The sequence below is a fragment of the Macaca nemestrina genome, chromosome 17 (genome assembly GCF_043159975.1).
Source record: "Macaca nemestrina isolate mMacNem1 chromosome 17, mMacNem.hap1, whole genome shotgun sequence".
NCBI lineage: Eukaryota > Metazoa > Chordata > Mammalia > Primates > Cercopithecidae > Macaca > Macaca nemestrina.
Genome location: NC_092141.1, coordinates 38,631,527 through 38,640,601, shown reverse-complemented (window position 1 = coordinate 38,640,601; position 9,075 = coordinate 38,631,527).

Sequence of the window (9,075 nt, the reverse complement as noted above, 5' to 3'; positions counted from 1 at the left end):
ACGGAGTCTTGCACTGTTGCCCAGGCTGGAGTGCACCATCCCTGCTCACTGCAAGCTCCGCCTCCCGGGTTGAGGCTACTATCTTGCCTCAGCCTCTATAGTAGTTGGGACTACAGGCACCTGCCACCACGTCCGGCTAATTTTTTTTTTTTTTTTTTTTGTATTTTTAGTACAGACAGAGTTTCTCTTCACCTCGTGATCCGCCCGCCTCGACCGCCAAAACTACTGAAGTTACAGGCATGCGCCACCACACCTTGCCAATAGACTCTATTTTTTTAAAAAAATTATTTTTTGTAGAGATGAGGTCACACTTCGTTGCTGAGGCTGGTCTTGAACTCCTGACTTTAAGTGGTCCTTCCATTTTGGCCTCCCAAAGTGCTGTGATTTTATGTGCGAGGCACTGCACCTGGCCTCAGTAGGCTTTTATGGCTTATGCCTTCTGTCCTTTTAAAACTATTTCAACTTAATTTTCTACTCTAATTGTTTGTTGTAGTTTATATATATATGTAAGTGTATATATATTTGTAGGGTGTGTAAATATAGTGTGTGCATATATATATAGTATCTGTATGTATATGTGTATGTGTGTCTGTGTGTGTGTATATACAGGTATATATATATACACACACACACATTTTTGTTTTTTCGAGATAGGGTCCATTCTGTCACCCAGGCTGGAGTGCAGTGGTGCAATCATGGCTCACTGCAGCCTTGACCTTCTGGGCTCAATTGATCTGCCCGCCTCAGCCTGCTGAACAGCTGGGACAACAGGTGTGCCACCACCACATCCAACTAATTTTTTTTTTTTTTTTTTTTTTTGTAGAGGTGGGATTTTGCCATATTGCCCAGGCTGGTCTTGAACCCCTGGGCTCAAGCGATCTGCCTACCTCAGCCTCCCAAAGTGTTAATATTACAGGTGTGATCCGCTGTGCCCGGACTATATTACTATGTCGTATGCTGCAGAACCTCTTTTGGAAACAAACTGGGATATAAATAATACTCAAGTGTGACTTTCAGGAACGTATTCTTCATAGTAAGACAATGCCATTGAAACTTACTGTGTTTCATAAGAAGGGGTATTACTGGCTCTACATTTATTTTTGCTTTTACATTCTGAGGATGGGAGGGAGAGGGATCTAAAATAAATTTTGAGTACCATTGCATTTGAACAATAATAGCTGATTAGCCTAATTCCTTTCAGAAGGGAAATCAGCATGCATGACATCATTTCTTGCCACTTAAATTAAAAATCTAAATTCGTGAGTTTGGCTCTTTAAGAGAAACCAGACCTACTTGACTGCAGTCATCCTAGCTGGCCATAAGACAGGAAGTAAAGGGTCAGGCGCAGTGGCTCACGCCTGTAATCCCAGCACTCTGGGAGGCTGAGGCGGGCGGATCACAAGGTCAGGAAAACGAGACCATCCTGGCTAACACGGTGAAACCCTGTCTCTACTAAAAATCCAAAAGACTTAGCTGGGCGTGGTGGCGGGCACCTGTAATCCCAGCTACTCAGGAGACTGAGGCAGGAGAATGAACCCAGGAGGCGGAGCTTGCAGTGAGCCGAGATCACCCCACTGTGCTCCAGCCTGGGCAACAGAGCGAGACTCCATCTCAAAAAAAAAAAAAAAAGGACAGGAAGTAAACAGGTAACAGGCAGATGTTAAAAGCTTTGCTTCATTCTTGTGTTGAGAGGACCTTTTTGATTTTTTTCTCCCTCTCCGCAGGTAAATAATCCCAGCATCCTTGTGTTTTCATTCACGTAAGATTTAAAAACTTGCGGCAGGAGTTTTTTCTTTTGTTTTGTTTTGTTTCTTTTAGATGGAGTTTCGTTCTTGTTGCCCAGACTGGAGTGCAATGACACGATCTTGGTTCACCGCAACCTCTGCCTCCCGGGTTCAAGCAATTCTCCTGCCTCAGCCTCCCCAGTAGCTGGGATTACAGGCATGCGCCGCCACTCCTGGCTAATTTTTTATTTTTAGTAGAGACAAAGTTTCTCCATGTTGGTCAGGCTGGTCTCAACTCCTGACCTCAGGTGATCCACCCGCCTCGGCCTCCCAGAGTTCTGGGATTACAGGCATGAGCCACCACGCCTGGCCCGTGGCAGGAGTTTAAAAGTTAAAATGTACTTTATTTCTTTGTTTATTTTATTTTATTTTTTTTGAGATGGAGTCTGGCTCTGTTGCCCAATCTCAACTCACTGCAAGCACCGCCTCCTGGGTTGTCGCTGTTCTCCCGCCTCAGCCTCCCGAGGAGCTGGGACTAGAGTTGCCCGCCACCATGCCCGGCTAATTTTTTGTATTATTTTAGTAGAGACGGGGTTTCACCATGTTAGCCAGGAGGGTCTTGATCTCCTGACCTCGTTATCCGCCTGCCTTGGCCTCCCAAAGTGCTGGGATTACAGGTATGAGCCACTGTGCCCGGCCACAAGTATCTATTTCTACCAAACACGGTTCAGTTCTCTGAGAAAGATTTCACAGTAACATGTAACATGGAACAGAAAGGTGCAGAATGTAGCCACTTTTTTGTGACTATTGCCGTTGGAAAAACTTTTTTTTTTTGAAGATGGACTTTCGCTCCTCTCGCCCAGGCTGGAGTGCAGAGGTGTAATCTCAGTTCACTGCAACCTCTGCCTCCCAGGTTCAAGCGATTCTCCTGCCTTAGCCTCCCATTTAGCTGGGACTACAGGTATGCGCCACCACACCGGGGTATTGTTTTGTATTTTTAGTAGAGTTGGGCTTTCACCGTGTTGGCCAGGCTGGTCTTGAACTCCTGACCTCAGGTGATCTGCCCGCCTTGGCCTTCTAAAGTGCTGGTATTACAGTTGTGAGCCATTGTGCCTGCCCGGAAAAACTTTATTTTGACATAATTTCATACTTAAACAGTTTCAAGGGTAGTATAAAGAATTCCTATGCCAGGCTCAGTGGCTCATGCCTATAATCTCAGCACTTTGGGAGACCAAGGTGGGTGGATCATGAGGTCAGGAGTTTGAGACCAGTCTGGCCAACATAGTGAAACCCCGTCTCTACTAAAAATAGAAAAATTAGCCGAGCATAGTGGTGTGCTCCTGTAATCCCAGCTACTCAGGAGTCCTCATTTTATAAATGGAGAAACTAAAGTATAAAATCACATAGCTCACTTATTATCACACAATAAGTTAATGGTGGAAACACAGGCTTCCTTCCAGGACACTGCTACTTCCTCTGTCCTGTTGCTTAAAAACTGCACTTCTGCCGGGCACAGTGGTGCGTGCCTGTAGCCCAAGCTACTCAGGAGGCTGAGGCGGGAGGATCATTGGAGCCAAGGATTATTAATAGAATCTAGCCTTGACAACATAGCGAGACCCTGTCTCTAAAACAAAATAAAGGTCTTTAGCAGTTAGCCTGTTTCACAGCATACATTTCTGATCCCCATGCATAACTAATTCAGGAAATAGATAATATTGTTATTTAAAATTTGTTTCTTATATGCTAATATTTTTCACTCCCTGCTAATATTTTTCACTTGTCTTCTACTCTTAGCCCCCATTCACTGGGGAGAATGGAAAGAAAACAACTGTCTCCCTACCTCACACAAGAAGCCAGAGATCTGCTTAAAAAGGTAAGGTTCTTTTTTTTTTTTTTTTTTTTTTTTTTTGAGACGGAGTCTCGCTCTGTCGCCCAGGCTGGAGTGCAGTGGCCGGATCCCAGCTCACTGCAAGCTCCGCCTCCCGGGTTTACACCATTCTCCTGCCTCAGCCTCCCGAGTAGCTGGGACTACAGGCGCCCGCCACCTCGCCCGGCTAGTTTTTTTTTCTTTTTGTATTTTTAGTAGAGACGGGGTTTCACCATGTTAGCCAGGATGGTCTCGATCTCCTGACCTTGTGATCTGCCCGTCTCGGCCTCCCAAAGTGCTGGGATTACAGGCTTGAGCCACCGCGCCCGGCCAAAAAAGGTAAGGTTCTTAAATGGTCACCAACACTATAAGATTCAATGACTAGGATTTAACTAGATAGAATTTAATGTATATTTTGAATAATATATATTGAACAAAAAAAGTCTTCAGTTTTTGAAGGCGAAGTACAGATTTATCTAACGACTTTCTTTTCATATTGGTTTTTATAATTCTTTCTTTTTTTTTTGGGGGGGGGGGACAGAGTCTCGCTCTGTCACCCAGGCTGGAGTACAGTGGCGCGATCTTGGCTCACTGCAACCTCAGCCCCCCAGGTTCAAGCGATTCTCCTGCCTCAGCCTCTGGAGTAGCCGGGATTATAGGCGCCCGCCAGCACGCCTGGGTAATTTTTGTATTTTTAATAGAGACAGGGTTCCACCATGTTGGTCAGGCTGGTCTGGAATTCCTGACCACAGGTGATCCAGCTGCCTTGGCCTCCCAAAGTGCTGGGATTACAGACCCTTAAACAATTATTCAGTAGTAATTAGTAAACTCTATTTTCTTTTCTTTCTGAGATGGAGTCTTGCCCTGTCATCCAGGCTGGAGTGCAATGGCATGATCTTGGCTCACTGCAACCTCCGCCTCCTAGGTTCCAGTGATTGTCCTGCTTCAGTCTCCCTAGTAACTGGGATTACAGGTGTGCACCACCATGCTGGGCTAATTTTTGTATTTTTAGTAGAGAAGGGGTTTCACCATGTTGGCCAGGCTGGTCTCGAACTCCCAGCCTCAGGTGAACCACCTGCCTCAGCCTCCCAAAATGCTGGGATTACAGGCATGAGCCACCGTGCCCGGCCAGTAAACTATATTTTGTCAAGGCAAAGTAGACAAGCAAAGTCTAAAAAGGAAAAAAATCAGTTTGACTAAGGTTCTTTATCCAGGCTTTTTTTCCTCTATCAAGCTGCTTCTCATCTGGGAGCTGGGCCTGGGGACCCTGGAGAAGTTCAAGTAGGGATTGGCATGTTTGGTGTTTTGTGGGGAAGATAGTGCTAGTTTTATGTATTTCTCAGGGTTATATGTAGTTGCTTTTAAGTTTAGCTTATTTTGTGACTTGTAACTTCAAAAAGGTGATTAATTTCTCAATCCAGCAAAGTCTATTCCCCTCAACTTTTCTTTCTGCTTTTTTTTCCCCTAGGCTCATCCATTCTTTAGACACATTAACTGGGAAGAACTTCTGGCTGGAAAGGTGGAGCCCCCCCTTTAAACCTCTGTTGGTAAGTATACATGAAAGCATATAATTGGGTGCAAGGGCTCATACCTGTAATCCCAAAACTTTAAAGGGCCGAGGTGGGAGGATTGTTTGAAGCCAGGCGTTCAAGACCAGCATGGGCAACATAACAAGACTCCATCTCTACAAAACATTTAAAAGTTAGCTGGGCCGGGCGCGGTGGCTCACGCCTGTAATCCCAGCACTTTGGGAGGCCGAGGCGGGCGGATCACGAGGTCAGGAGATCAAGACCATCCTGGCAAACACTGTGAAACCCAGTCTCTATTAAAAATACAAAAAATTAGCCGGGCGTGGTGGTGGGCGCCTGTAGTCCCAGCTACTCGGGAGACGGAGGCAGGAGAATGGCGTGAACCCGCAAGGCGGAGCTTGCAGTGAGCGGAGATCACACCACTGCACTCCAGTCTGGGCGACAGAGCGAGACTCCGTCTCAAAAAAAAAAAGTTAGCTGGGTGTGGTGGCATGTGCCTGTGAGTCCCAGCTACTTGAGAGGCTGAGGCAGGAGGATCGCTTGAGACTTTTTTGGAATAAGAAAACTCGCGGCCGGGCGCGGTGGCTCACGCCTGTAATCCCGGCACTTTGGGAGGCCCAGGCGGGCGGATCACGAGGTCAGGAGATCGAGACCATCCTGGCTAACACGGTGAAACCCCGAATCTACTAAAACTACAAAAAATTAGCCGGGTGTGTTGGCGGGCGCCTGTAGTCCCAGCTACTCAGGAGACTGAGGCAGGAGAATGGCATGAACCCGGGAGGTGGAGCTTGCAGTGAGCGGAGATGGGGCCACTGCACTCCAGCCTGGGCGACAGAGCGAGACTCCATCTCAAAAAAAAAAAAAAAAAAGAAAAAGAAAAAAAAAGAAAAAATCTCAGAGCAGACAGAAACATTATTTTCATTAGCAGTTCAGAGATCTCTGGTTTATCCTCTCTTCAGCATCTTTGTTTTTATTTTTTATTTATTTTATTTTATTTTGAGACGGGGTCTCACTCTGTCACCCAGGAACCCAGCATGGAGTGCAGTAGCACGATCACAGTTCAACGCAGCCTTGACCTCCCCAGAATCAGGTGATTCTCTCACCTTAGCTTCCGGAATAGCCGCGACTACAGACACGTGTCACCATGCCTGGCTAATTTTTTGCAGAAACAGGGTTTCACCATGTCACCCAGGCTGGTCTCGAACTCCTGGACTCAAGTGATCCACCCACCTCAGCCTATCAAAGTGCTGGGATTACAGGTGTGAGCTGCTGCACCCAGCCAAGCATCTTCTATTTTTGTACTGTTTTCTAAAGAACTAAAGCCAGCCGGGCGCGGTGGCTCCAGCCTGTAATCCCAGCACTTTGGGAGGCCGAGACGGGCGGATCACAAGGTCAGGAGATCGAGACCATCCTGGCGAACACGGTGAAACCCCGTCTCTACTAAAAAATACCAAAAAAAAAACTAGCCGGGCGAGGCGGCGGGCGCCTGTAGTCCCAGCTACTCGGGAGGCTGAGGCAGGAGAATGGCGTAAACCCGGGAGGCGGAGCTTGCACTGAGCTGAGATCCGGCCACTGCACTCCAGCCTGGGCGACAGAGCGAGACTCCGTCTCAAAAAAAAAAAAAAAAAAAAAAAAAAAGAACTAAAGCCAGTGGCAGTTGACTGTATGAGCTATTTTTAAGTCAGTTTCCAAAGACAATTAAGTATTTCAGGTAGTTGGGACTTTTCTTTTTTTGGTTTATTTTATTTTGTTTAATTTAACCATTTTAAATATGATTTTCTGGGAATTATTTCTTCAAACTATAGAATATATGTGCATTCGTTTGCTAGGCTTGCTGCAGCAAAGTACCACAAACCGGGTGGCTGAGACAACAGAAATTCATTATCTCATAGATCTGGAGACTAGAAGTTCTACGTCATGTTGTTAGAGTTGGTTTCTTTGACGACTGTGAGGAACTGTATGTTCCTTGCCTCTCCCCTGGCTTCTGGTGGTTTGCTGTAATCTCTGTCATTCTTTGGCCTGTAGGTGCATCACCCGGATCTCTGTCTTCATGTTCACATGGTGTTCTACCTGTGTGCGTATCTGTGGCCAAATTTCCCCTTTTTGTAAGGATACCAGACATACTGGATTAGGGTTCCTCTCTACTCCAGTAGGACCTCATCTTCACTAATTATGTCTGCAATAACCTTTTCCAAATAAGGTCACATTCTGAGGAGCTAGAGGTTAGAATTTCAACATACGAAATTTTTTGGGGAGTGGGTAAGGCACACGCTTCACCCCATAGCAATATGTTTATGAGTAAATGAGTTAGTATGTTAGTTATTGTCTTTCTCCCACCTCAGAATCTGAGAAAATACAGTTTCTTTTTCCATTACTTGGGATGTAGGTGGAGAAGGAGGAGGATGATGATGGTGATTATTTTTTGGTCATGGAGCTAATGTGACCCACTTTAAAAAGCAACAGACAATTGTAAGGAGGAGAACTGTCATACACCTACCGCCCAGCTTAAAAAATGATTAAGTCATCTTGTTTAAACATAACTGCCATCCCAGCATCACACCTCAGAAGTTGACAGTTTGCCCGGTTTTTTTTTTTTTTTTCTTTTTTTGAGATAGGATCTTTCTCTGTTGCCCAGGCTGGAATGCAGTGGCATGATCATGGCTCATGGCAGCCTCAACTTCCCAGGCTCAAGGGATCCTCCCGTATAGCTGGGACCACAGGGGTGTATCACCACACCCAGCTAGTTTTTTGAATTTTTCTAGAGATGAGGTTTCCCTGTGTTGCCCCACCTAATTTTGTTGTTGTTGTTCCATTCTTTTTTTTTCTCGTCCTGTTTGTAAGGATTTAATCAAGCTCTGTATATAACTTGGTTTCTATGTCTCTTAAGTCTTTTGTCATTTACAGATTCCCCTTGTGATTTACTGACGAAACCGGGTCATTTGTCCTGTAGAATTCTCAGATTTTGATTTTGCTGATATTATCCCCATAGTTTCACTGACCATGTTCATCTGTTCCCTGAATTTCCAAAAACTGGTAGTTAAATTTAGGTGGTTGATCTGATTCAGATTAAACTCTCAGCATTGCATGCTTTGATCAGGAGGCATAATGTGTAGTTGTATTTGTGTGTGTGTGTGTGTGTTTGTGATGTTAGTGGTCACTGATCATTGCCTGTGTCAGCATTTCACTACCAGGGTAATTTGGCAATGTCTGGAGACACACTGATTGTCACAGCGTGGGGGAGGGAACACCATAGGTACCTTCAGGGGTAAGAGTCGGCGCAGCACAGCCCCCTACAGCAAAGTATTAATAGGCCTAAAAAGTCAGTAGCACTGAGGTTGAGAAACTCTGGCCTACTTTTATAATTTCATCAGGTGTTCGTGAAATGGTCTTATTCTAACTGTTATTTCTTCTTTCTTTGTTAGCTGGAATTCTTTCATAAAGAGAAAGTGTTTGATCAGTTAGTTATTCAAGGTATGGTTCATACAGGAAAGGCAGGATGTATGTTTGATTCTTTCCTAGTTTTCAAAATAATTAGTTCCCTAGCATCTCCCAAAATTGACCAATGAACTTTGTGTGTGTGATTTTTTCTTTTTTAGTACATTATAAACTTACACGTTTTAACATATTTGTGTTTCATTTCATTGCAGTTGTTTTTATTTTATTTTTATTTATTCATTTATTGTTTTGAGGCAGGGTCTTCCTCTGTCACCCAAGCCGTAGTGCAGTGGTGTAATCTCTGCCCACTGCAGCCTTGATTCCCGGCCTCAGCAATCCTCCCACCTCAGCCTCTTAGTAGCGGGGACCACAGGTACACCACCATGCCCAGCTAATTTTTGTGTTTCTGGGAGAGACGGGGTTTTGCCGTGTTCACCAGGCTGGTCTTCAACTCCTGGGCTCAAAAGCAATCCGCCTGCCTCTGCCTCCCAAAGTGCTGGGATGATGGGTGTGAGCCCCC